Raw genomic sequence first — 27,825 nt, forward strand, 5'->3', positions numbered from 1 at the left:
CAAAGTGAACACTCAGCGGGCAGCAAGATTTCTCTCCCTTCAAGAGTCCGGAAGGGAATGATCAAAGCCTTCTTGGTCCGGCTCACGGACCGACCCACTGAATAATGACAAATGTAACGTTTTTTTCTATGCTTTATTCCCCCCATATTTTTTTTTAAGTACTTTACAAAAGTCCTCATTTAAAGGGATTTTTCCTTGTTAAAGGTCACCTTTACAGATTCCTGAGCAAAGAAAAATAGAACTTGGTTCCATGTGATTATGGGCCCTGTAACATGCAGCTATGACTTGTTACCCTTGTCTTCCGTCTCGTACAGTAACGGTCTCACCAGACTCCAGTTCATTCTTCTTCTGTTCATAAAGTTCTAACAGATACCAGTCTGGCTTTATGTTGGCCTCACGCAATTCTAAAATGATCTTCTCCACTTTCTGGAGGCTTCTTGCATTCTTCATGCTCCGTCCTGCAATGTATAGTTTGAACTCTTCTAGTTCAATAAGCTTACAGGTGTCCTCCTCACAAACGTTCTTCACTTCTTTTGATTTGTCCACTTGAGGGAAGAAAACAAGACCAGACGACTTCTCAAGTGTCTCAAGAGGGACCTGAAATTCTGGCAACTGATGCTGAAAGCTGTTGGGAACAATAAAAGCTCCTTCAGCTAGAGTCTCCTCAGAGGGCTTCCTCCTGGCGAGGTTCACCTTGTACAGATGTGTGGGCACGGCTACATCATCACTGCCAATAACCTGAAATAAAAAATGAGCAAGAACATCTTCATTACACCAAAAAAATCACAGTGCACCACCACAAATTGCAGTAGGCCTCTGTGTACCTACATGGAGACTTCCACATCGCCACTCACACACCCCACCCATCTTCACTATTAAAGTTTAAACTTTAAGGACTTGTAAGATTTAGAAAACGAATATTCGAATATTAAAATGCCATCAAATAGCAAAAGAAGCTGCGGTGGGCATCTCTATTCCTGGGGACCCAACTGGCCCCCAATAATATAAACTTTCAGCCCACTTATTTCACTGTTATCTGACAATTGGGTCCCGGGAAGCGGGGACTGCATTAATGGATAAATAGAAAATCAGCAAATACCTTTAATACAAATTAGATTGTTTAAAAGTGCCACCAACAAGGTGCATTCATTCTCACTAACCTGTCCGTCCAACGCCTAATGTCAGGTCTGTGGCAACAGAAAGGGAACCTGTCACCAGAAGTGTCATAACAGCTAAAACTATGACTTTACTTAGCGTCTGTGCTGCATTCCATAAATGCTTATATACCCCCTGTATACTCCCAAAAAACCTTTAAAGTTCTCCCGCGTTGTATGGAAATTGGGTCGGTCCTGTCCGATGGCCATGGTTTTGGGCCTCTTGATCCCTCCCTCCCGGCTGCTGCTCGCCGCCCTCTTCCCCGGCTGCTGCTCGCCGCCCTCTTCCCCGGCTGCTGCTCGCCGCCCTCTTCCCCGGCTGCTGCTCGCCTCCCTCTTCCCCGGCTGCTGCTTGCCTTCCTCCACCCCGGCTGCTGCTCGCCGCCCTCATCCCCGGCTGCTGCTCGCCGCCCTCATCCCCGGCTGCTGCTCGCCGCCCTCCGCCCCGGCGGCTGCTCGCTACCCTCTTTCTCGGCTGCTTCTCACCGCCCTCCTCCTTCAACTGACATGGATGATGCCTCACGTCAAGATTTCGCCAGGCAATGTGGATGCATCAAGGAGTCACCTACATCAATTAAAGAAGGAGAGCAGCAAGCAGGAGCCAGGGGGAGGGATGGGGAGACCTGAAACCACGGTTCCAACCTCTATAGTGCCCACAGAATGATAATGAAATGGGGCAGCCCACTAGAAAAAAAAGTTTCATGCAGAATTTTATAGTGCTCACAGAATTATAATAATGACATTGAGCAGCCTACTGAAAAAAAAAGTGGAAGCCAAGTTACAGAGTATCAAAATTGTGTATTCTAATAAAGGAAGCTCCAGACTCTATAGTGCTGACAGACTTGATAATGAACTGGAGTATCCCACTGGAAAAAAAAGAAGCCAAGTAAGAGAGTGTCAGAAGGGTGTACTCTAGTAAGGGAAAAAAGGAAGTTCCAGACTCTATAGTGCTGGCAAAATAATAATGACCTGAATCTGACCATTGAAAACAGAGTGGTAGCCAAACTACAAAGCATTCGCTTTGGAACAGTTCCAGCTAGACTGGTACAGTTAGGTCCATATATATTTGGACAGAGAGAACATTTTTCTAATTTTGGTTCTAGACATTACCACAATGAATTTTAAACAAAACAATTCAGATGCAGTTGAAGTTCAGACTTTCAGCTTTATTTTGAGGGTATCCATATTAAATTGGATGAAGGGTTTAGGAGTTTCAGCTTGGGTTTAGAAAAATGTTGTCTCTGTCCAAATATATATGGACCTAATTGCATGTGCACTAACAGCAGTGATGAGGGCAGCAGGTCCAAGCATTTACCCTGGTTTTGGATATTATACCAGGTACGCCCCCCCAGATTACGATTACGGCTGATTGCTGGCACAAATCACACATAGGTGCAAAAACGACAAAGAATATTTGCCCAGAATCACCCATGATGCCAATGATCATGCCATGGAGGTGTTGCAGACCTGCCATTCGCTGCCCCACGAAGCCTTTTATTGCATACTAGATTATGGCCCGATGCTATCGCATCGGGAGGATGCGATAGCATCACACCTCTTGCCATGTTAACCCTCAACACACACACTCCTCAACACACACTCCTCTCACCTTTCACCATCTCCACTCGCATCCACTCACTCTTTCACTCCACATACGACCCTTTCTCTCTCACTCCATCTCTCATACTCACACCGTCATCGTCGCTGCCCCGACATCTTCCTCCACCGCCGCGATCCTGGATCCAGACGTTCTCCAGGCCGCCGACATGTTCTTGCGGCGACGCCATCTTGGATTTCGTGAAATCCCGCGATATTCAAGATGGCGTCGCCGCAAGAACATGTCGCTGCCGTGGACGACATCCGGATCCAAAATGGCGTCGGCGTAATCTCGCGAGATTTCGCCGACGCCATCTTTTTGGATCCCGAGTCGTCCACGCCAGCGACATGTTCTTGCGGCGACGCCATCTTGAATATCGCGGGATTTCACGAAATCCAAGATGGCGTCGCCGCAAGAACATGTCGGCGGCCTGGAGAACGTCTGGATCCAGGATCGCGGCGGCGGAGGAAGATGTCGGGCAGCGACGATGACGGTGTGAGTATGAGAAACGGAGTGAGAGAAAGGAACGTATGTGGAGTGAAAGAGTGAGTGGACGTGAGTGGAGATGGTGAAAGGTGAGAGGACTGTGTGTGTTGAGGCGGTGTGGTGTGTTGAGGGTTAACATGTGCGTGTGTGTGTGGTGACGTCACCGGTTACAACTGGACGGAAGTTGTTACAACCGGAAGCTGCTTAGGGCATTTATTATTATAGATTATGCCCATAGCTCCTCATTTAAATTCTGAATTTATAATTTATCAAATTAGAATCTCACCCTGGTTACTGAGCAAACAGGTAGCTCTTAATGAGAATGTGCGGTGTCTTTCACCCTGAACTAAGAAATTTAGTGGATCGGAGGCTGCCGATAAGAGGAACTTCATTTCACGACTGAACGCTTCTCAACACAATCAGGCAGGAGCAGAAAGCAATGATCAGCCAGACTGAAGGAGGCTCATTGTTTTCTAGAACACGGCGGCCGACCGGTCATCTCTGAAGTCACTACATGAACATGTGGTGGTAAACAGCGGCTCACCTGATAAGTGACACTTTTCTTGCCATCCTCATTCTGCACGGGTAACAGCAGGGGCCGCTCACAATCCAGACATCATCGAATCGCTGTGTCAGGTCTCGACAATACATTTCAAACCTGGATAAAGATTTCAAGCAATGAGAAAAATGAGCCGCCATTACTCCATTGTAGGACTGATCTCATTACACTACACATGCAATGGCCTGGCTGATGACTGTCCCCGGAGAACATGTCCACCTCAAGCCGCCTTCGGTTATGTCATTCTTTGCAGATATTTCTACATATCTGTATCTGAAGCTCCAGATACGGTTCTCCTAGACCTGTGAATAGGAAATTTACCTAGTTACATAGTAATCCAGAAGCAGAGGGGTGTCACCATACAAATAGATGCCATCCAGGACAGAGTATGAAATCACCGTGAATAATGACATTGAAGAGATGGGGTATTCCCATCCATAAAGTGATGGCATGTTACTTTATGATCGGTGGAGGTCTGACCTATGGGCCCCTCACCGATCCTGAAAATGTTGTACTCTCTACACAGTGACGCCAGAGGGGAACTACAGCTCAGCGGTATACCACCACCTTCCTCAGCGCCTGTGCTGCATTACAGAAAGTTGTATACTATGTCCTGACTCCCCCTTATATCTCCAAAAAAAACTACTGAAGTGCTCCAGCAAGGTATACAAATTAGGACGGTCCGGTCCCAGGGGTGTCATTACAGCGGGGCCTGTCCCTCCTCTCCCCTGCTAAAAGCCGTCTTCCAGCTTTGATTGATGTGGATGACGTGTCCTGTGTCATCCACATAGATGAATGAAATCTCGCGCCTGAGCAGGGACATTTATGGAAAGAACACCGTGAGCACAACTCAAGATTGTGCTAAGGTTAGGTTCCCAAACCGTTAAAGCAACAAATATGAACCTAGCACTCAACTTAAAGGTATTTGTAAGGCGGTTTATTGTAGTACACGAAAAAAGACGTTTCGGTCAATGTGACCTTCTTCAGTAACGTGTGGTATATAGATTGTGTAGAGCTTATAGGCATCTATCAGAAAGGACGATGGTGCTTTAGACATTGAGGAGAATGATCTCTCTAAGGTAATGAGCTTGTCAGTATATAGGAGAGGGGCAAACGTGCCTCCAGATGCAGTGTCTGGTGGTGTCTGGTCTAGGTTCATATTTGAGCAGGGACATTGCCGGATCGCACAAATGCACTTTCCTCTTCTCTACTGCAGGCCAAGCCTAAAACCTAACTGCGCATGCGCCGGCACATGTCTTTCCAGCTCCTGCTTACCAAAACCATTTTAGCTATATTGTTTTCTGGGCAAAATGGTTCCAGTAAGAAGGAGCCAGAAAGGAAGGAAGGCTGTAGAAGGCAGCCATGTCTCGTCATATCTTTGTGTCTGTGACATTGAAGGCTCAATGTGGGTTCAAACTGCAGTGGTCCAGGAAAGACCACGATATGTTAAAAGTATTGTCTATTACTGAACAGCCCCTCATTAAATGCTAAAGGACCCCAGATTTTAAAAAAAATAAAAAATATATTTCTACATATTTACACACACTTGTCGGATGGAGGTTATTCCAGCAATTTTTAATCGCTGGTATAACCCGAGTCTTTTGATAGAGGACACTGGTGTCACAGGAGCGTTGCAGACTGCCACACCGATCAGCTGCAGCCTTCAGTCAGGTGAAGCCATTTAGTCTGAAGAAATGGCCGGAGTGAGCCTCCCAACCCCCTGGAGGAGGCGTGGGCGGAGGCCATCATGACGGGGGGTTGGAAGTTAGTGAGGGAAGGGGAAGGGTTAAAGGGGAGGGGGAGCTAAGGGGTATTTAAGACAGGGTCTGGGGGGTGCCCACCCTCTGTTCCTGTTTTCCCAGCTCCAGAACAGTCCCACAACTTACCGGGATGTCTGGAGTGGATCAGGCCCTGGACAGTCTGCAGGCGGCAGCGGCATGGCAGCCTCCTGGCTGGCTGGAGGCGCAAGTGGCTGGCCTGCTTCAACGAGCGCCGGGGCAGGCCGAGGTGCGGGAACGGAGGTCCAGGCGGGCGTGGCCTCCAGAGTGACTATCCCCCGACACCGCTCCCCGGGCCTCGCGTCGCCGTCGGAGCCCATCCCGCCACCCTCCAGGCCGTGCGACGCTGCCTTCCCCATCCGGGGGGCGCGGCCTGGGAGGAATCCTCACACGCGGCGAGGCCCTGCGGCGGCGTCCGGACCTTCGCCCCGGTGCAGGAAGGGGGCGGGGCTGGCGCGCCAGACATCCGGCAGCACCAGGTCCTTCGGGGGGCCGCGGCGGTGGTGGATGTGCCGCGCGGCCTGCCTCAGCGAGCGCTTCGGCCGCCGGCAGAGTGGCGGCCTGCCAGGCGGCAGGGCCGGGTCGCGTCGCATCCCCCAGCGGTGGGGGGGAACTAGTTGGAGCGGGGGGGTGCTGCTGCGGTGCCCCCACAGCGGCACTTGCTTCTGACCCCCCGAGGATGTGCCACAGCCCTATGGCTGCAGCGGGAGCGGAGGGCAGCCCGGCTGAGTCGGGGCCGGCTGCCAGAAGATTGGAGCGGAGGACACTGTCGGGCTCCCAGTTGCTGTGGGGGGCCCTGAGCGACCAGGTGCCTCGCGATGGCTTGGCTGAAATGACTCTCGGCGGGGGGGGCAGGAACCTTCATATGTGGGGGTGCCGCGGCCCAGTTCCATTGGGGGGTTCAGGCCTCCTACCCCGGCTCAGGCTGCAGGGGTGTTCGGGCCGCAACAACGAGGCGGTGAGTTCGCCGCCGGGAGGCGCGAGGTCCATGAGGCGTCAGGGGATCCAGCCCGTTGAGTATGCGTCTATGTCCCCTGTTTGTCACCCGCTTTTGTCTTCGTCAGTGGTGGTAGGGGGCCCCTTAGCAGAGTCCAGGGGCGGTGGGGTTGAGGCTGGGTTGAGCAGTTCAGGGTCAGCTGGGGGAGTATGTGATATGTTGGCGGATGTGCGTAGCTTGCTTTTACGTTTGGAGCAGGGTTTTGTGGGGTCATAGAATCATAGAATCATAGAGTTGGAAGGGACCTCCTGGGCCATCTGGTCCAACCCCCTGCTCAAAGCAGGATTCGCTAAATCATCCCAGTCAGATGTCTGTCCAGCCTCTGTTTGAAGACTTCCATTGAAGGAGAACTCACAACTTCTCTTGGCAGCCTGTTCCACTCATTGATCACTCTAACTGTCAAAAATTTTTTTCTAATATCTAATCTGTGTCTCCTCCCATTCAATTTCATCCCATTGCTTCTAGTCTTTCCTTGTGCAAATGAGAATAACGATGATCCTTCTACAATGTGACAGCCCTTTAGATATTTGTAGACAGCTATTAAGTCTCCTCTCAGTCTTCTCTTTTGCAAACTAAACATTCCCAAATCCTGCAACCTTTCCTCATAAGACAGGGTTTGCAGACCGGTCACCATTCTGGTCGCTCTTTTCTGAACTTGCTCCAGTTTGTTGATGTCTTTTTTAAAATGTGGTGCCCAAAACTGGACACAATATTCCAGATGAGGTCTGACCAAAGAGGAGTAGAGGGCAATAATGACTTCACGTGATCTAGACTGTATGCTTCTGTTAATACATCCTAGAATTGCATTTGCCTTTTTTGCTGCTGCATCACACTGTTGACTCATATTCAGTCTGTGATCTATTAGTATACCCAAGTCTTTTTCACATGTGCTGTTGCTTAGCCCTATTCCTCCCATTCTGTATATGCTTTTTTCATTTTTATTGCCCAGATGTAGTACTTTGCACCGGTAGCAGCGTGGGTTGGGCCACAGGGTGGCGGGTTGGCGAGTCAGGGCACGGCTGCGTCGGGCCCTTGTGTTGGCGCGCCGGTGTCAGTGTCGGTGCAAACCGAGGGAAAAGGAGTGTCGTGTGCATCTGGATGATCGGGCGCATGGCGAGGTATATGTGTGTTTTGAAGGTTTGTTGGGGGCCCATCTGAAAAAGGAGGTGAAAGAGCGGATTTGGAAGGATGAATATGTGGAAATATTTTCGCTATTGCCTCTTGAGAAGTTTAATTTGGATAAAAGTAAGAAAGAGGATAGCAATAAGGAAGAGGAGGAAAAGCGGAGGTGGCGCTTGATTCCTCAGACATTTGTAAATTGGCAGCAGGTGTTTGCCATTTTGGCGAGTGTTATCGGGGAACAAAGCAATGCTCTGCTTTGGAGCATTCGTCAGTTGTGTCGGAGAAGATCCGGAAAGAAGTTTCGTTGGGGCGCATGGCGGGCCCTTTCGTGTCCCCTCCTTTTCCGAATTTGGTCGTTTCCCCGTTGGGGGTGGTTCCGAAGAAGGAGCCCAATAAGTTTCGGCTCATTCAGCATTTGTCTTACCCACGTGGCAGGTCGGTTAACGACGGTATTGATCCGGAGATTTGTTCAGTGGTATACTCTTCATTTGACGAAGCGGCAAGTTGGGTCCGAAAACGTGGTCGCGGGGCCCTTATGGCTAAGACTGATGTTGAATCCGCTTTTCGTTTGCTTCCGGTCCACCCAGAAAGGTTGTTGGGCTGTTTTTGGGTAGGCAGGTTTTTTGTAGATAGGTGTTTACCTATGGGTTGTTCATTGTCTTGTGCGTATTTCGAGGCGTTTAGTTCTTTTCTTGAGTGGGTCGTGTGCGTCGTCTCTGGTTGTGATTCGGTGGTTCATTATTTGGACGATTTCTTGTGCATTGGCCCGGCAGATTCTTCACGTTGTCTCAGGATTTTGAAAGCAATTGAGTGGGTGGCGGATCGGTTCGGGGTTCCGCTGGCGCCCGAAAAAACTGAGGGCCCCAGTACATGTTTGCGTTTTCTGGGGATCGTCATCGATACTGTTGAATGGGAATTTCGGTTGCCGGAGGACAAGCTAGAAGATTTGAGGTCTGAGGTGGCTCGTGCACGTCGGTTGCGTAAAATATCGTTGCGGGACCTTCAGTCGCTGTTGGGGAAGCTTAACTTCGCTTGTCGGGTGATGCCGATGGGTCGAGTTTTTTCACGTAGGCTGGCTAGCGCTACTTCGGGGGTTCGGGCTCCTCATCATTTTGTGAGATTGTCGGCGGAGCTCAGGGCCGATTTGGTGGTCTGGGAGTCCTTTTTGGAGGAGTACAACGGTCGCTCGTTGGTAATGGCTGATGTGGTTTGTAACGATGCTTTGGATTTGTTTATGGATGCGGCAGGTGGATTCGGTTTTGGTGCCTATTTTGGAGGGCAATGGTGCGCTGCTCAATGGCCCGCTGCTTGGGTTTCGGCGGGGTTGGTGCGTAACATCATGTTGTTGGAGATTTTTCCGATTCTGGTGGCTGTACATTTGTGGGGTCAGGATTTTCGGAATCGTCGCGTTCGTTTCAATTGCGACAACATGGGGGTTGTGAGCGCGATTAATGGTCTTATTGCATCGTCCCCTCCAGTGGTCAGAGTTTTGCAGAAGTTGGTGTTATCATGTTTGTCTTTGAATGCGCATGTGACGGCGACGCATGTGCCTGGAGTGAAGAACGAGATAGCTGACTCTCTTTCTCGCTTGCAGTGGGATCGTTTTCGTTCCTTGGCACCGGAGGCAGAGTTCGAGGGTCTGATTTGTCCGGAGGAATTGTGGAGGGTGGCTTACGAGCCGCGGAGTCACTGATCGTATCGTCTTTGGCACCAAAAACCTGGGAGGCCTACCAGAATGTGTGGTGTATGTGGGAAGAAGTCCTTACGGCTGGCCCCACCAGTGGGGTCAGGCTTGAGCAAGAGGGTCTGTTGTTGTCATGGTTGGGGCAGGGCGCAAGCGAGGGTTGTTTTCGTGCAAAGGTGACACGTTTGTTGGCTGGATTGTCTTTCGGTTTTCGGCTGCGCGGGTACAGGGATTTGACGAAAACGTTTTTGGTTAGACAGGCGGTGAAAGGTTTTCACCATTTCCGAGGGGGGGTGATTTAAGGCGGCCCGTGTCGTTTAATATGCTTGAGCAATTGGGTCTGGTTCTGGGATCGGTATGCGCAGATGGTTATGAGGTTGCGTTGTTTCGTCTGGCTTTTTCCTTTGCATTTTTTGGGGCACTGCGGATTGGGGAACTCGTGTCTCACAATAAAGAGTCTGTGGGTGGGTTGTTAGTCAGGGATGTGGCTTTGACTTCTCAGGGCGTCGAGTTTTGGCTACGTAGGTCAAAAACGGACCAGTCTGGAAAAGGCCGTTGAGTTGTGTTGGGTGTTGTGTCTGGTTCCAGAATGTGCCCGGTTCAGTGTTTGCGTAGATTTTGGGACCTTCGTCCCAGTCTGGGCGGATCTTTGTTATGTCACGCAGACGGTGGAAGTCTGTCTCGGTATCAGTTTGGCGCAGTGTTTAAGAAGTCAATTCGGTGTTTGGGGTTGGATGATTCTAGGTTTGCCTCTCATTCTTTTCGGATTGGTGCGGCGACTGAGGCAGCTGAGCGTGGTTTGGGTCCCTCTTTCATACAGCGCATCGGCGGGTGGAGGTCTAATCGTTATCGTAGTTATGTTCGGCCTTCAGGTGTGCAGGAGGTGGGCCCGGTTGGTGTGGTCCATGGGGTAGATTAAATGTTACAAGGGTTGGAGCGTTATCTTTTGCGATATGTTTTCTGTGAGTGTCGTTTTGTGTTTCAGGTACGGAACCGCTGCTGGTCTGGATATTTGGTCACTCCTTTGTTTACTGGGGAGCGGTGAGAGCCGATATCAGGAACGACGGCAGACAGTTGGGAATTTCCAGAACGGCGGCGGTGGTGCGGTGGATCGGTTTTAGGGGCCTGGTGTGGCGTCGGGTGTTGCCGGAAATTCACGAGTGTGTTCGGTTGGACCGGGCACCAGATGTTCTCGTTATTCATGCTGGGGGTAATGATCTGGCTGTCCCTCCCTTTCGGGAATTGATCAAGGACATTAAGCAAGATTGTTTGCGGTTGTGGGTGACTTATCTGGAAATCACGATTGTGTGGTCGGAGATTGAGCCATGCAGGCGTTGGCGGTCCATGAGATCGTTGGAAAAGGTCAACCGGGCCAGGATCAAGGTCAACAGAGCGGTGTCCGCTTTTATAGGTAAAAACGGGGGAGTTGTCGTGCGACATTTTGATTTGGAGAAGGGTGAGGGCGATTACTGGTTGGCGGACGGGATTCATTTGAATGCAGTGGGTTCCGATATTTGGGCTCTTGCCCTTCAGGAGGGTATAGAGAAGGCTGTCGCTTGGCGGGTTGTGGGGGTCTCGGGTCATTGAGGCGTTCAAAGGCCCCTCGTTGTGGCGGTTTTGGGGAAGGGGGCAGTCCTTGAAGTCGGTGGAAATTGGTTTTGGAGACTCTGTGGGTAGGGTCTCCTTTGTTTAAAGGTATGCTGGTCGTGATCTGGTGAAAGGCGGATGGGGAGTTTTCCGTCGGAAGAGGGCGGATCTCCAAGGAGTTTGTGGACAACATCTATTGGTGTGCTGGTGCTCCCGAGCCTGTGGGGTAACGGCTGGGAGCAAATGGTCGGGGGTTGTTCACAATATTTGGACTATTTCACCATGATCTTGTGGCTTCAAGGACTTCTTCCAGGGTTAAATTCATTGTACTCATGTTATTTATGATACAGTGTTTATTGTTTGTTTATTGTTATAATAAAAGGCTGCTGTGGCCATAAAATTCCAAAAGAAATACCGGTGTCTGTGTATTAGTTGGCGCCGAGGTGGGGGTGGTCATTTTATGGTCACGGTGGGGTTTTCGGGGGTAAGTCAAGACGCTTGTTATCCCCTTACGAGGTAAATACTTGACAATACCAACGTCATGCCACGATGAAGGCTGGAACCGATTGTCATGTCACATAACCCCTGGAAGACAGCTCCAAAAATCACTGAGATGTTGAGTCCGGGTGGTAAGGAGGTGATTTTTGCTATTGACAACCCCTTTAATCTTTGAACCTGAGGCAGGACTGCATCTGCATTTCAGATTGTAAAGTAAATCCCTGTTGACCATGGACCTTACCGATTCCAGAAGCCGGCGTTGTTTTTATAGTTTTGGGGCACAATGTTTGACAGGTAAAATGTTTCAGCCATGGCCTCCTGTGGACGTAAAAGGGAACTGATGTAAATAGTCAAAATAGTAAGGGTCTGTGCACACGCTGCAGAGTTGTCGCTTTTTTTCTGCACAGATTTGTCATAAAGTGAATGAGAATCCTGAAGTCTCATGCACTTATTGCTTATTTGTGACTTGCAGATTTCACTCATATTAATGAGTGGGAAAAATCTGCACCAAAAAACATTTAAAAAATGGGGCAAAAATGCATGTATTACACGCTGTTTTTTGTGCCAAGAGATGCCGAAATGGTACAGAAATTTCTGCACCAAACATTTAACGGCTGCACACAACATAAAGCTTTATGACAAGTCAAAGTAATGAACTTTATATTCCATATTCTTATATAAATACAAAAAGAAAAGAAAAAAGACTAATTTTTATAGATTTTCTTCTTCAGATAAGCAGAAAACAGATTCTTACTGTAGAATATTTACTGTCCCCCGCTGGCGCCATGTGACCCCGGGACCACCCGCTACGTAAATAGTCTTCATTGCTGGCACTAAATAATTGCGGAATGTTTGGATCCGGTTTAAATCGACAGTGTTTCCGGTCAGCAACGCCTAAGGAAAAGATAAAAAAGAAAAACATGTTGTAAAACCTAGACAAACAAAATAAAGCACAACACCCCCTGAATTGGGGGGCAACTATATTTATACTGAGCCGTCCTGCTGTTTACAGTCCCAAGAGGGGCCTTTCCATTGGCAGCTGTATACGACCATTAGGGCTCGCTCCAACTGGCGATTAAAGAATAATAATAATCAGATTGCATTCGTACCAATTTAATCCTATATTTCATTATTTATCAATGGCGGGTTTTTGCCAGCGCTGATTGGATTGCAATCGGACAGGAAAAAAAAATGGCAGCATGCTGTGATTGCGTGCCAAATTCAGATCTCACGCACCCATACAAGTCTAGAGGAGAGTGTGTAACATCGCACTGCACTCGGATATCAGATGATCATTTCCACTGTGGATTTGGTCACTAATCCACAACAAAACGTGTAATGAATCCACAGAAGGAACCAGCATTTGTTGATCGTGGATTCCACCCTGCTCCGTTACTAAGCATTATTGAATAGGGGGAAATCCACAATCAAAATCTGTACATGAATGAGCACGCTGCAGATCTGACGTCGGCAGTGGCGTATCCAGGGGGGGGCAGCCGGGGCAGTTGCCCCGGGCGCAGGCAGCAGGGGGGCGCAGTCGGGCCGCCCGGCCGCCTAATGCAGCGGTCGGCAGTGTCTCTCCCCCGGCGGCTGCGTTCTGCCGCCCCCCATCCTGAGAGTCGGCGGTTCTCTGTGTCGGCTGTCAAGCTGACAGCCGACGCAGAGAAGGAGGCCGCGCCGACTCCCAGGCAGCAATTGTACTGGCATCTATACAGACGCCAGTACAATTGAAGCTCTGACCGCCGGGTCAGAGCGACGTCAGCAGAGTGATCAGGTCATGTGATCACGCTGCTGACGTCACTCCCCGGCGCCCAGAGAGAACCCTGGTGGTAAGTGTGCTCCACTGTGGAGCTGAAGAACCACCGAAGATAGGAGATGGGGGTTAATGAGTGGATATGGGGCTTAATGTGGGGAAGGGGGTTAATGTGGGGATGGGGGTTAATGAGTGGAGATGGGGGTTAATGAGTGGGGGGTTAATGGGTGGAGATGGGGGTGTTCATGAGTGGAGATGGGGGTTAATGAGTGGATATGGGGCTTAATGTGGGGAAGGGGGTTAATGTGGGGATAGGGGTTAATGAGTGGAGATGGGGGTTAATGAGTGGGGGGTTAATGGGTGGAGATGGGGGTGTTCGTGAGTGGAGATGGGGGTTAATGAGTGGATATGGGGCTTAATGTGGGGATGGGGGTTAATGAGTGGATATGGGGCTTAATGTGGGGAAGGGGGTTAATGTGGGGATGGGGGTTAATGAGTGGAGATGGGGGTTAATGAGTGGGGGGTTAATGGGTGGAGATGGGGGTTAATGAGTGGAGATGGGATTAATGTGGGGATGGGGGTTAATGTGTGGAGATGGGATTAATGTGGGGATGGGGGTTAATGTGTGGAGATGGGATTAATGTGGGGATGGGGGTTAATGAGTGGAGATGGGATTAATGTGGTGATGGGGGTTAATGTGGGGGGTTAATGAGTGGAGATGGGGGTTAATGTGGGGATGGGGGTTAATGAGTGGGGGGTTAATGAGTGGAGATGGGGGTTAATGTGTGGGGGTTAATGAGTGGAGATGGGGGTTAATGAGTGGAGATGGGATTAATGTGGGGATGGGGGTTAATGTGTGGAGATGGGATTAATGTGGGGATGGGGGTTAATGTGTGGAGATGGGATTAATGTGGGGATGGGGGTTAATGAGTGGAGATGGGATTAATGTGGTGATGGGGGTTAATGTGGGGGGTTAATGAGTGGAGATGGGGGTTAATGTGGGGATGGGGGTTAATGATTGGGGGGTTAATGAGTGGAGATGGGGTTAATGACTGTGGGGGTTAATGAGTGGAGATGGGGGTTGGATGGGGGTTAATGAGTGGGGGGATTAATGAGTGGGGATGGGGGTTAATGAGTGGGGGGATTTGGAGTGGGGGTACATAATGTGTGGAGAGATTTGGAGTGGGGGTACATAATGTGTGGGGGGATTTGGGAGTAGGGATGAGGGGTTATTGAGTGGGGATGGGGGGGTACGGTACTTAATGTGTGTGGGGGATTAGTGATCGGGGATTTGGAGTGGGGATGGTATTTAATGTGTGTGGGGAGATTTGAGGACACAAAATGAAGAGTATGAGGAAACAGTATGGGGATGGGTGCAGACAGTAAGGGGTGCGAACGGGTGAATGTATGTGGACACAGTATGGGGAGTCGGGGATATGTGTGAGCAGACAGTATAGAGAGTGAGGGGGTAAATATATGAGGAGACAGTATGAGGAGGGAGGGAAATAGTGTGAGGCCACAGTATATTGCAGATATTTTTATTTGGGAGCATTATAATAACACTTCTATCTTTAAGGGCATCGTGTGGAGATTTGCTGCAGAAGACCGGAGAAGATGGACGTCTGCAGAGATGGCTGTGGAAGAGAAAACTCATCATGGGGTCTGGACAAGATGAAGAAAAGGAGAACGACTGCAGAGACGACGTCATCTATAAGGTACCTGGATGTAAATGTTATTTGTGACACTGACTAAGTCTCATGTTTTTATTTGTTAGGAGCATTAAAGGGATTGTCCAGGTTTGCGCTGAGTCTGCAGACATTTTATGTGACTGCAGACTTCTGAATTCTCACAGTGCTCACTGAATGCTGTCAGGATTCTCTCGTGCCGGAAATTTACATACATGCGGTCACATGCTGACTAGACATGTGTGGCCTCACTCCATGAAAATGAACGGAGCGAGGCCGGACACGTCTAGTCGGAATGTGGCCAGAAGTATATAAATCACATACTTGTGCTGACATGACTGTACATCGGCAAGGGAGAATCCTAAAAGTGTGCAGTGCATTCGTTGTGAGAATTCAGAAGCTGCAATGTCAGGATTCAGCTCTGCAGGTTCCAGTGTCAGCACATGGACACTTCACTCATATGCGATTTTCATAGTTATGGTCCTGTGACAACGAGCTTCTCTTCCTGCTTTCAGTTTTTTACTGAACATTGAGAGCATTAGGGAGAGCAGCTCGTGGGTACATGACTAACTGTGCAAGTCGCATAAGTACTTGGGGGGGGGGGGGGGGCGCCGAACCAAATTCTTGCCCAGGGTGCCAGAAAGCCTAGATACGCCTCTGGACGTCGGCACCATGCTTTCATTTTTTTGCAACGTGTGATTGAGACTTTCAAGTCTTCTAGACTGCTGCAGACTAAACCACAATTCCGCAAAGTGTGAACTTGGCCTCAGGACATGCCGCAGCCTCACTTAAAGAGGACCTGTCACCTGTGTGTGGCTGCACGTACGATGTAAGAAAAGAGAGAGCAGCCACAGACCGACGGTTTTACAAATCATAACTCATTAAGAAAGACGTCCAGCAGTGTCCCTAATGACAGGCTAAAGGTCCGGACTGTCTAGAAAAAAATCAGGTCCGAACTTCCGGGTTGTGGGATCCCGACATACAGAGCGAGATCCAACAACCCTCCATGAAACTGGAGGAAACCCATGCAAACACAGGGAGAACATACAAACTCCTTGCAGATGTTGTCCTCGGTGGGATTTGAACCCAGGACCCCAGAGCTGCAAAGTAAAGGTGCTAACCACTGAGCCACCATACAATGCTAACCACTGAGCCACCATACAGTGCTAACCACTGAGCCACCATACAATGCTAACCACTGAGCCACCGTACAGTGCTAACCACTGAGCCACTTTGTTGCCCATTGTGCTTCTTACTTGGAGACCAGCTGAGGTAATGGAATTAATTCCCTTTTTACTCACCAACTATTTTCTCTTTTGTAAGATGCTCAATGACCCAACGTGGGGTCTTCTTTGCTTGATCATAAGATAAAGCATGACCGATATATTGCCTGACCTCCTCTCCACTCTGCGGGAATCCAAACTCCTCCAATGGAGGCTTCTGTATGGGTTCTGGAGGGAAAAAAAAGGTTAATATTAACATTATATCTGGTTCAGTAGGATCAACCCTCCTAAGCCATCTAGATGGCCACGCAAGTAAAAAAAAAAAAAAAAAATGAATAAAATGATAAGGTGACGTCTTCAATCTGATCTTATTACCTAGAAATCTACACTTGTCTTCATATGTAAATGAACGGTTAAGATCTACGGGCCGGACATAGATCTCCCTGAGAATCTGCCTCCAGAGACTTTTTTTAATGAAAGGAGGTGTTACCAGTGTAGATCAGGAGAGCTGACTGTCAGTCATTACATGTCTCACACCAGCAATGCCGCATTTCATTTAAAGTTGACCTCTGCTAGGACAACTCCTTGTCATACCCCACGCTTTGCCCCAATAAGATAAAAAAGCCTATACTCACATCCCGTGCCTGCGCTGCTCCCACGGTGTCAGCACGCGCTCTCTGCAGGGCTCTCATGCGGTTTGACACTGGCACACAATCAGCGCTGGCATCACTGTCCCCACCCTTCATATGAATTGAACATGAAGAGGAAGTCGGAGATCAGCCGCAGCCCGGACTTACTCTTCATGTACAATTCGTATGAAGGCGCGGACAGTGACGCCAGCGCTGATTGGGCAGTGGAGTCACGTGTCACATCGTATAAGAGCCCCAGGACCGCGCGTACCGGCCCCGCGGGAACAACGATGGCACAAGGGGCGAGGATAAGCTTTATGTAATCTCTGTAATCATTCTGCACCAAAATACTATCTGTGCCAACTGTTGGCGGCATAAACTTAAAATGAGGCAAACAATGGTGTAAATTGCTGCTTCACAATACAACTCAGCCTGCAGAAAAACACCAAATATCAGAGCTACAGACAAAAAAAGAAAAAAAGTGTATAAAAAAACAGAACAGAAGAGATGCTGAGCAGTGATGAGCGTGCTGAGGTGTTATCTGGGCATGCTGGAGCGCTAACAGTGACTTCGGTGTGCTGAATAATATGTTCTAGTCCCTGCGGCTGCATGTCTCGTGACAGCGGTGACACATGTAAGGGTATGTTCCCATGGTCAGTGGACGCGGTGTACATCCGCAGCGTCCAGATGTTACAGCACAGTGGAGGGGGTGTCATCATATCCCACGCCCACTATGCGGGCAGACGCCTCCTGCTTCCATGTGGAGCGTCTCTCCCGCCCGCAGCATGTCTATATATGTAGCGGAGACGCTCTGTCTCCACAGGATAAATCTCACCCGTACAATGTAATGGGAGCCGTGATCCCGCACGGTTCAGTGATCACATGTGGAATCAGCGGCGTTCAGAAGCCGGCAGCGCTGTGGATGGAGCGGACATGTGCTGCCAATACTGACCGTGGGAACATCCCGAGGAGTGACTGACAATCCCTGCATGTGCCGCTGCTGTCAGCCACGAAACATGCAGCCGCGGAGACCAGAGCATAGTATTCGAGCACGCCGGGCACTACGAGCACTCGAGCATGCCCAGATAACACTTCATCCGACCCCGCTCACTCATCACTGATTCCACGGTGTGGACGTTGCGCTTTTTTACTTCTCTCCTATAAACCGACACAGAACACACCCCAGACAGACCCCATAACGATCCATGGCCCCTCTGCTCCGTCCTGACAGGAGGGGGCGCTGCAGTAAGGCAGAGGGTGAGAGGGGAGCTCGTACTGACGTCACTGGGAACTAGGGGGTGACACATACACTGTACCCTGCTCGGACCGGTCACTCCCACGCGTGAGCGCGGACACGATGCCACGTGACTCTGCCCTGATTCACTGTGGCCGCAGTTAACCCCTCCGTGCCTGTTGAGGTCCCCGGATGCCATGAGGAGCGCGCACAGAGCAGGGACCCGGATGCAGGCCGCAGCACACGAGTCTATGACAGGGCCTCCCTCCACAGGGGTAACGGCGCACACTCTCCGCCAGGGGGCGACTTTCTCACCTAGCTCGGCTCTTTTTCGCTTGTATAAATACAGCGCGGCTGGCAGGACGATGTGCTCAGTGTAGCCCCCAGCACGGAACCCCACAGAAAGCGGCGGCTTAGAATCCTGTAGGAAATATGTCCTGACTAGTGTTGAGCATTCCGATACTGCAAATATCGGGTATCGGCCGATATTCGCTGTATCGGAATTCCGATAACGAGTACCGATATTTTTTCAATATCGGATATCGGAATCGGAAGTTCCCATCATGCAAAGAGCCACTGCTGTGGCTCTGATTGGCTGCCAAAATGATGTCATCATGATGCGCAGTCTGTGCGCATCATGATGCGCCGTCAGTTCGGGCCTTCCGGGGGGGGGGGGTCTGTGCCGACTGCCCGGGGGTTCGTGCTGGCCTCCCGGTGGTCCGCGCCGACCTCCCGGTGGTCCGTGCCGACTGCCCGGGGGTCCGTACCGGCCTGCCGGGGGTCTGAGCGGCCTGTCGGTGGTCTGTACCGACTGCCGGGGAGCTGTGCAGGCTGCGGGGGTCTGTGCAGGATCGTCCGATGGGACTACAGGTCCCATCGGGCGATGCCTGCTACCATAACGGTGATTGACACATTAGCCAATGATGGGACAGTAGTAGTCCCATCATTCGGCCTATGTGTTGAATGTAAAAAAAAAAAAATAAATAAATACTACATACATACTACATACATGGTACATACATACTACATACATACTACATATATACCACATGCATGCAACATGCATACTACATATATACCACATGCATGCAACATGCATACTACATATATACCACATATATACTACATGCATACTACATATATACTACATGCATGCAACATGCATACTACATATATACCACATATATACTACATGCATGCAACATACAAATATACTACATAAATACTACATGCAACATAAATACTACATATATACTACATGCATGCAACATACATACTACATATATGCCACATGCATGCAACATGCAAACTACATATATACCACATATATACTACATGCATTCTACATATATACCACATGCATGCAACATACATACATACTACATATATACCACATATATACTACATGCATGCAACATGCATATATACTACATGCATGCAACATGCATACTACATATATACCACATATATACTACATGCATGCAACATACATATATACTACATGCAACATGCATACTACATATATACCACATGCATGCAACATGCATACTACATATATACCACATGCATGCAACATACATACTACATATATACCACATGCATGCAACATGCATACTATATACACTCACTGGCCACTTTATTAGGTACACCTGTCCAACTGTGTGTTAAGACTTAATTTCTAATCAGCCAATCACATGGCGGCAACTCAGTGCATTTAGGCATGTAGACATGGTCAAGACAATCTCCTGCAGTTCAAACCGAGCATCAGTATGGGGAAGAAAGGTGATTTGAGTGCCTTTGAACGTGGCATGATTGTTGGTGCCAGAAGGGCTGGTCTGAGTATTTCAGAAACTGCTGATCTACTGGGATTTTCACGCACAACCATCTCTAGGGTTTACAGAGAATGGTCCGAAAAAGAAAAAAAATCCAGTGAGCGGCAGTTCTGTGGCCGGAAATGCCTTGTTGATGCCAGAGGTCAGAGGAGAATGGGCAGACTGGTTCGAGCTGATAGAAAGGCAACAGTGACTCAAATTGCCACCCGTTACAACCAAGGTAGGCAGAAGAGCATCTCTGAACGCACAGTGCGTCGAACTTTGAGGCAGATGGGCTACAGCAGCAGAAGACCACACTGGGTACCACTCCTCTCAGCTAAGAACAGGAAACTGAGGCTACAATTTGCACAAGCTCATCGAAATTGGACAGTAGAAGATTGGAAAAACGTTGCCTGGTCTGATGAGTCTCGATTTCTGCTGCGACATTCGGATGGTAGGGTCAGAATTTGGCGTAAACAACATGAAAGCATGGATCCATCCTGCCTTGTATCAACGGTTCAGGCTGGTGGTGGTGGTGTCATGGTGTGGGGAATTTTTTCTTGGCACTCTTTGGGCCCCTTGGTACCAATTGAGCATCGTTGCAACGCCACAGCCTACCTGAGTATTGTTGCTGACCATGTCCATCCCTTTATGACCACAATGTACCCAACATCTGATGGCTACTTTCAGCAGGATAATGCGCCATGTCATAAAGCTCGAATCATCTCAGATTGGTTTCTTGAACATGACAATGAGTTCACTGTACTCAAATGGCCTCCTCAGTCACCAGATCTCAATCCAATAGAGCATCTTTGGGATGTGGTGGAACGGGAGATTCGCATCAGGGATGTGCAGCCGACAAATCTGCGCCAACTGTGTGATGCCATCATGTCAATATGGTCCAAAATCTCTGAGGAATGCTTCCAGCACCTTGTTGAATCTCTGCCACGAAGAATTGAGGCAGTTCTGAAGGCAAAAGGGGGTCCAACCCGTTACTAGCATGGTGTACCTAATAAAGTGGCCAGTGAGTGTATATACCACATATATACTACATGCATGCAACATATATATAATACATATATACTACATGCAACATACATACTACATACATACTACATGCATGCAACATGCATACTACATATATACTACATATATACTACATGCATGCAACATACATATATACTACATGCAACATACATACTACATACATACTACATATATACCACATGCATGCAACATGCATACTACATATATACCACATGCATGCAACATACATAGATACAACATATATACCACATGCATGCAACATGCATACTACATATATACCACATATATACTACATGCATGCAACATACATATATACTACATGCAACATGCATACTACATATATACTACATGCATGCAACATACATATATACTACATACAATACATACATATAGACATACAGTACATATAACATAGAGTACATACTCACCATCACTTGTCACTTTGATCCCCGAAGCCATTGTCATCTATGGAATAAATATTAAAATAACAAAGCACGAATATACTCACCCCTGATCCGCAGAAGTCCACGGGTGTCCCACAACGATCTTGCGTGGAGAATAGCAGCATCAGCTGATGCTACCGTTCTCTACGGGCTCCAGGAAACCAGTGTCGGGAGGTAGGTATCCTTCCGCCCTGTATTCCTCCGCCACTGTAAAGAAAAAAAAAAGCCCCTAGTCTCATTTTATGGCATTGCTGTGTGAAAAATTTCCCATGCAGCTTTTGCCATAAAGTGATACTAGGGACTTTTTTTTTTACACTGGCGGAGGAATACAGGGCGGAAGGATACCTACCTCCGACACTGGTTTCCTGGGCCCCGTAGAGAACGGTAGCATCAGCTGATGCTGCAGTTCTCCACGCAAGATCGTCCTGGGACTCTCGTGGATTTCTGCGGATCAGGGAGTATATTGTTTGTTTGTTATTTTAATATTTATTCCAAAAATGACAATGGCTTCGGGGATCAAAGTGACAAGTGATGGTGAGTATGTACTCTATGTTATATGTACTGTATGTCTATATGTATGTATTGTATGAATGTATTAATGTATTGTATGTAGTATATATGTATGTAGCATGCATGTAGTATATATGTAGTATGCATGTTGCATGTAGTATATATGTATGTTGCATGCATGTAGTATATATGTGGTATATATGTAGTATGCATGTTGCATGCATGTGGTATATATGTTGTATATATGTATGTTGCATGCATGTGGTATATATGTAGTATATATGTAGTATGCATGTTGCATGCATGTGGTATATATGTAGTATGTATGTAGTATGTATGTTGCATGTAGTATATATGTATTATATATATGTTGCATGCATGTAGTATATATGTGGTATATATATAGTATGCATGTTGCATGCATGTGGTATATATGTAGTATGTATGTTGCATGCATGTAGTATGCATGTTGTATATATGTATGTTGCATGCATGTAGTATATATGTGGTATATATGTAGTATGCATGTTGCATGCATGTAGTATATATGTATGTTGCATGCATGTAGTATATATGTAGTATTTATGTTGCATGTAGTATATATGTAGTATATTTGTATGTTGCATGCATGTAGTATGTATGTAGCATGTATGTAGTATGTATGTAGCATGTAATTTTTTTTTTTTTTTGTACATTCAACACATTAGCCGGATGATGGGACTACTACTGTCCCATCATTGGCTAATGTGTCAATCACCGTCATGGTAGCAGGCATCGCCCGATGGGACTTGTAGTCCCATCGGACGATCCTGCCAGCCCCCCGCAGCCTGCACAGACACCCGGGCAGTCGATACAGACCACCGGCAGGCCGGCACAGCCCCCCGCAGCCTGCACAGACACACCGGGCAGTCGGTACAGACCACCGGCAGGCCGGCACAGCCCCCCGCAGCCTGCACAGACACCGGGCAGTCGGTACAGACCACCGGCAGGCCGGCACAGCCCCCCGCAGCCTGTACAGACACCCGGGCAGTCGGTACAGACCACCAGCAGGCCGGCACAGACCACCGGCTGTCCGCACAGACCCCCGGAAGGTCCGTACACCCCCCCGAGAGGCTGTATTAGGAGAGAAAAGGGTTTTTCTTATTCCGATACCGGAAGTCCCATAGACTTGAATGGGACTTCCGGTATCGGAATCGGCGATACCCGATACTTTTTTCGTATCGGGCCGATACCATCCGATACGATATTTTAGGGTATTGGATGGTATCGCTCAACACTAGTCCTGACATCTTCAAGTAGTTGTAAAAGACGAATGAAGCGGAGCCGCCACCTGCTGGCCGGGAACAGTACAGCCCTCGATTTACAGTAGAATCCAAGGTGTGCTACCAACGACATCTTGCGGCCAGACTTGTTTATTGCATGTAAATAACTTGTATGTAGACAGGCGCCACCTACTGGCGCGGAATATGACTGCTGCTGTGCTGGTGATCGGACATGAGGTGTCACATATCTGAGCTGTGATTTGGGGTCACCTCAGGAGTCAGGTATAGGTGTAAGCAGGGCCGGACTGGGGTGAGAATTCAGCCGTGACATTGTAGGTGCACAGGCCACGTGTGGGATGAATGTGAGACATCTCCATGCACTTGTAGGTTGTAAGAAGTGAGGTTGGAGTAACACGACTCTATGGCCGGGGTCAGACTTGTGAGAAACTCAGACGAGCCTCGCATCAATACCCGGCACTGCCGCCGGCACTCGGGACCGGAGTGAGCGCTGCATGTATTTCTATGTGGCTGAGCGCTCCGGGCCGAGTGCCGGCGGCAGTGCCGGTTGTTGATGTGTGAGGCTCGTCCGAGTTTCTCACTTGTCTGACCCCGGCCTATAACACAGTCGCAGGTGGTCCAGTATCACAGCTCCGTCCTATTGCCGCCACTTTACCTACATACCGGGGTCTCGTAGATAATGATGAGGACGCTGCGCTCTCCATGGTGCTGGGGGTCTTCATACAGCTCACGGGCCGAGATGTAGATACCCCCGGAGCTAATACTGATGACCCATGCTACAGACAGCGATCAGTCTCAAGTCCCCAATCATCACTTTTAACCCTTTCGAGACTTTACAATTTTCTGTTTTTTTCGTTTTCCTTTTTTTACTCCCCTTCTCCCCAGAGTCATAACTTTTTTATTTTTCCACCAATACACCCACATGAGGGCTTGGTTTTTTGCAGAACGAGTTGTACTTTTGAACGACACCATTGATTTTACTGCTGCAGCCAGGATCATATTCCTCGCCAATCGTTACACCGATGCCTCTACCTTGTGCCAGTCATTACACTGGCTACCCATCCACTCCAGAATTCAGTATAAACTTATTACCCTCACCCACAAAGCCCTCCATGGCTCAGCACCACCCCACATCTCCTCCCTTGTTTCAGTATACCACCCTACCCGCGCCCTCCGTTCTGCTGATGACCTGAGGTTAGCATCAATAATCAGAACCTCCCACTCCCGTCTCCAAGACTTTACACGTGCTGCGCCATTTCTTTGGAATGCACTTCCCAGGTCAATATGATTAGTCTCTAATCCCTACAATTTTAAGCGTGCCCAGTAAGCACATTTATTCAGATTGGCCTACCGCCTCAACATATTAACCTATCCCTGTGTGGCACAGTCAAAAGTTTTACCATAACCAGGTTCCCCGCATCATGTTCCCACATGCTTTATGCATCTATTAGCCCTCTGTGTCTGTACTGTTACGCACTTAACATTATGGCTGGTCCATACAATCAGGGCAACTGTTACCACCCACCTTTAGTGTCTACCTTTTTCCTCATAGATTGTAAGCTTGCGAGCAGGGCCCTCATTCCTCTTGGTATCTGTTATGATCTGTGTGATTATTGTTATGCTGTAATGTCTATCATCTGTACAAATCCCCTCTGAAATGTAAAGTGCTGCGGAATATGTCGGCGCTATAGAAATAAAATGTATTATTATTATTATGGGGGAGTGTTGCCTTACATTACAGTCTGCTTATTGGGGGCTGCAATATACTATACTACGTATATTGAGGACTATCTGGTGTGTTATACTATATGCAGGCTGTGTAGGGGGCCATCATACAGTGTGTAGATTACAGTAAGGGGGCCATCATACAATGTGGATTTTACAGTGAGGGGACCATCATACAGTGTTGGAGCCATAATTGGGGATACTAAGGGGTCAGTATATATACAATGAGGGGGCATTATACTGTGTATAGGGGAGCGGTACAGGGGGGATACTCAGGACATTATTAAATGTAAAGTGGGCACTTATTGTTATAGGGGAACTCAGGTTACTGTGACTGTCAAACGGGGCACACAGAGGGCATTATTACATTCTAGGGGACAAAATATGGGCACTGTTTTCTAGGTCACTTGCACCCGGCATTACTGTATTATAGAGGGATGCTTTAGAATTTAGAGGGCACACAGAACCACACAATAGGTGCAGTAATAGGGACACATACGGCAGCAGCGGCTCAGCATTGGGGTATCAGGTGCAGTAATAGGGACACATACGGCAGCAGCGGCTCAGCATTGGGGTATCAGGTGCAGTAATAGGGATACATGCGGCAGCAGCGGCTCAGCATTGGGGTATCAGGTGCAGTAATAGGGACACATACAGCAGCAGCGGCTCAGCATTGGGGTATCAGGTGCAGTAATAGGGACACATACAGCAGCAGCGACTCAGCATTGGGGTATCAGGTGCAGTAATAGTGACACATACAGCAGCAGCGGCTCAGCATTGGGGTATCAGGTGCAGTAATAGGGACACATGCGGCAGCAGCGGCTCAGCATTGGGGTATCAGATGCAGTAATAGTGACACATACAGCAGCAGCGGCTCAGCATTGGGGTATCAGGTGCAGTAATAGGGACACATGCGACAGCATCGGCTCAGCATTGGGGTATCAGATGCAGTAATAGGGACACATACGACAGCAGCGGCTCAGCATTGGGGTATCTGGTGCAGTAATAGGGACACATACGGCAGCGTTGGCTCAGCATTGGGGTATCAGGTGCAGTAATAGGGACACGTACGGCAGCAGCGGCTCATCATTGGGGTATCAGGTGCAGTAATAGGGACACATACGGCAGCAGCGGCTCAGCATTGGGGTATCAGGTACAGTAATAGGGACACATATGGCAGCAGCGGCTCAGCAGGATGAGGGGTTTGTGCAGGTTGGGGATACATGGTGATGGGGCTGGAATATTAGAAGTGAAACGTGTCAAATATTTTATATTTATTTATATGCATCTCCAGTTGGAGTACTGAGAGCTTTGTTTTGTTGTATAACTATATAATTTCACATTTTTTTACTTGTGGTATCTGCATAGCGATTATTTCCTAAATTGTGTTTTTGTGTTGTGCCTCGGCTCGGGTTCTGTAGGAGGACCATTGGATTCGTAATGTATCTTATTTTATGCTGTTTTTGACTGTATATTAATTACTGCTGGTGTCTTTGTCCAGGACGCGAACTTGCGGTGTTCCTGCGGGTGGTTCTTCTGAGCGATGGGTCCTGGCTTTCTTCTTCGGCGGTCAAATGGATATATTCCCTCTGACGCCTATTTTTTGAACTGACAATCTCCTCTTCCCCTTTAAAAGGTTATTTTTACCCCAAAAAACTGATCATTTCTATAATAATCTACAATATCCTCTTTTAAAATATTCCCCTCTATTACAAATGGCGGAATGGTATAATTTATGTTTTCATATTCCCTTTCTATATATCAAAATTATCTCTGACGAAATTCTCAGTTATAATATTGAATTATCCTTCTCTCCTCTAAAATTTGCTTTTTGAATGTAACCTTAGATATAGATTCATTTCCATACGGATATTTTTTTTTTGTCTACTAATTACTGATAGTACTTTACGATGACAACATATATATATATTTTTTATTGTTTTTAAAGAATAAGTTTTCTCTTTTGAAATGCTTTCACAGTTATAGATATCTGCATGTCAGTACGTCGACAGCGATGTCTTTTCTCTCTGACAAATCCATCTTTGTATACTCACACGCATATTATTTATACTTTTTAATTATGACGTTTTTTTCAACAATAAGTGATGATGGGTTTCTCCTTGGATATGATCTTGGCATAATATCGGCCCCAGTCTGGGAGTTTGCGATGTCTTGCGACTTTCCCTCACTCTAGAGCAGGGTTCCCCAACTCCAGTCCTCAAGGCCCACCGACAGATCATGTTTTCAGGATTTCCTTAGTATTGCCTAGGTCATAATTGCTTCACCTGTGCAATACAAAGGAAATCCTGAAAACATGATCTGTCGGTGGGCCTTGAGGACTGGAGTTGGGGAACCCTGCTCTAGAGCTTCGAACAGAAAAAATCCCCCTCCCCTTTTATATTGTCTTCCTCTTTTTTATATTGTTTGTACTGGGAAATTGATTTATTTTACATGGTAAAAACGCTCACTTTATATTCATAATTATTAATGGACACAGTTCACTTAGATTTTTTAAATATTTATTAATTTTTTAATGTGTTTCTGCTCCGCAGGTTCTCGTCCATATCTTCTCTTTTGAATAAAGCTGGGATCCACTCATTCTTTTCTTCATTTTTTTTCTTTAAATAATTTTTCAGTTGTTATCCGTTAATCTGTGAATAGAAATGAATTGATGATTAAGAAAGGGATCCTTAATGTATATGTTTAATTCTATACCGATAAAGACGTGTTAACCTTTTATCAACCATGAACTCTGACATCATGCGCATTTGATCGTTAGGCGCCATTTTTTGAATTTAGCATGTGCTTAAACCTTGCAAGCACCTTGTCTCTTCATATTGTATGTGGTATTTCCTGACGAAGGGGTCATTGGAACACCGAAATGCGTTGAATAAGCCACTGGAATATTTCAATAATTTCTGGAATTAATCTATTGCGGCAGCGCGGAGATAATCCACACTTCCTACTAAGCATATCTCTTCATAAGGTCGTGGATCGACCTGTGGATCTGCGGCAGCCGCCAT

At 47.9% G+C, this 27,825-nt stretch overlaps 1 pseudogene; it reads right to left on the minus strand.

Annotated features, from left to right (window-relative positions):
* On the minus strand, positions 1–27,825 carry LOC141095870 (nuclease EXOG, mitochondrial-like; annotated as a pseudogene).

This window comes from Dendrobates tinctorius, unplaced genomic scaffold (genome assembly GCF_039654945.1).
Source record: "Dendrobates tinctorius isolate UK_male_01 unplaced genomic scaffold, ASM3965494v1 ptg000070l, whole genome shotgun sequence".
Lineage (NCBI taxonomy): Eukaryota > Metazoa > Chordata > Amphibia > Anura > Dendrobatidae > Dendrobates > Dendrobates tinctorius.